We start from the raw sequence: 2,197 nt of genomic DNA, 5'->3' as shown, positions 1-2,197 counted from the left end.
CTGGACTCTTGTTTTTGGGGAGGTTGTGATCACTGCTTCAATCTCTTCAATAATTATTTGGTCTGTTTAAGTAATCTATTTCTTCCTGTTTCAGTCTTGGTAGTGAGACTGTTTTCTTAATTTCTTTTTCAGCTACTTTCTTGTTAGTGTATAGAAATGCAACAGATTTCTGTACATTGATTGTGTATCCTGTTATTTAACTGAATTTATCAGTTCTTTTGTGTGTGTGTGTTGTTCAAGTTTTCTATATGTGGTATCATGTCATCTGCATATAACCAATGTTTTATTTCTTCCTTTGCCAATTTGGATTTTATATAGATAGATATAGATATAGATACACTTTGTCTGCTTTCTGCAGCTAGGATTTCCAGTACTATGTTGAATAAAAGTGGTGAGAGTGGGCATCCTCATCTTGTTCCTGACCTTAGGGGAAAACTCTCAGTTTTTCCCCATTAAGGATGATGTTGGTTGTGGGTTTTTCATATATGGCTTTTATTATGTTTAGGTATGTTCCCTCTAAACTTACTTTGTTTAGGGTTTTTATCATGGATGGATGTTGCACTCTGTCACATGTTTTTCTTGCATCTACTGAAATGATTACCTTGTTCTTATCCCTTCTTTCATTGATATGATATATCATGTTGATTGATTTGCAAATATTGAACCACCCTTTCGAACCAGGAATAAATCACACTTGATTGCAGTGAATGAATTTTCTAATGTATTGTTGAATTTGGTTTGCTAGTATTTTGTTGAGGATTTTTCCATTCATCTGTTATTCTCTTTCTCTCTCTTTTTTAAACATTACAAATAAGATTTTTTATTTGTTACCATTAAGTGTCTGAACTTTAAACAGATTCTTGGATTGTTGGTTCATTCTAGCAGCTCCTTCAACTTTAGCACTGGTCTTATCCCCAGGAGCTTTTCCAGAACTACAACCTTCACCAACCAAGAAGCTCCATGAGCTTTTCCAATTTAAACCTCAGCTTCCTCAGCATTTTTACTTTCCTTTCTTTAATTTTTTTTCTTTATTGAGAGAGAGAGAGAGAGAAAGTGTATGAGCAGGGTGGAGGGGCAGAAAGAGAGGGAAAGAGAGAGTGAAGCAGATTCTCAGATGGACATGGAGCCCAATGCGGGACTTGATCTCACAACCTTGAGATTATGACCTGAGCCAAAATCAAGAGTCAGAGGCTCAACCAACTGAGCCATCCAGGCACCCCACATTTTTATTTTTCTGACAAAGACATCATGGAGTGGATGAATAGAGTGACAACACTTTCTGTGTCTTTCTGATGCTGCCTGCTATGAATTTATTGACCATGTCTTTCAATTCATTTGTCTGCACTGCTCAGGTCATGATTTCCATCATCTTTTTCCAAATCTGGCAGACTTGTGGGTGATGAGCATAGGAGGTCTTCCAAATCTGATTGTTATGTTTTTCAATAAAACCAACATAAAATAGACAAAACAAATAACCATTGTTAGTCTTGACATCAAGATGAGCTTCAATCATGGTCTGCCATTTTTTGACCATGAAGCACACTTTGTCACAGGTAAAATTCATGCCATGGAAGTTAGTTAGGCAGTTTTTTCTCTGGACATCCTCAGTAATTAGCTTGAATTTTCTAAATGCAACTTCATCATTCTGCAGATCAGCAAGGCTCACTTCAAAAACAATTCCCTTGAGGACACCAGGTGTTATTTTGGTTCCTTGAGTTCTCATGACTAGCGTGGTTTTTTTTTGTCCCAATATTTTTTATATTGAACATAGCTGGTGCTTTCACATAACACAAATCTTCCTCAGAAAATGGATCAACCACTTTCTTCTTGCCTCCCTTTTTGCTGCCTTTCATAAGGTGCTTGTTTTTGCTGACCACCATGGTACTGCTCAGGGAGCCAAAAGCCTGTAATTCTCTCTCTCTCTCTCTCTCTCTCTCTCTCTCTCTCTGTGTTCTTTATCTGTTTTTTGGTATGAAGATAATGCTGGTCTCATAAAATGAATTTTGAAGTTTTCCTTCCTCTTCTGTATTTTGGAATAGTTTAAGAAGAGTAGGTATAAACTCTTCTTAAATGTTTGGTAGAATTCATCTGTGAAGCCATCTGGTCCTAGTCTTTGGTTTGTTGGGAGTTTTTTGTTTACTGATTCAATTTCTTTGCTGGTAATTAGTTTTAGTTTGTTTAAAATTTCTAATTCTTC

At 36.4% G+C, this 2,197-nt stretch overlaps 1 pseudogene; it reads right to left on the bottom strand.

Moving 5' to 3' along the window:
* Positions 1-848: 848 nt before the first annotated feature.
* Positions 849-1,880, bottom strand: LOC113242107 (40S ribosomal protein S3a-like; annotated as a pseudogene).
* Positions 1,881-2,197: the final 317 nt, after the last annotated feature.

Source organism: Ursus arctos, chromosome X, assembly GCF_023065955.2.
Source record: "Ursus arctos isolate Adak ecotype North America chromosome X, UrsArc2.0, whole genome shotgun sequence".
In the NCBI taxonomy this organism is placed as follows: domain Eukaryota; kingdom Metazoa; phylum Chordata; class Mammalia; order Carnivora; family Ursidae; genus Ursus; species Ursus arctos.
The sequence above is the reverse complement of the archived record's forward strand: the minus strand, read 5'-3'. Positions and strand labels throughout refer to the sequence as shown.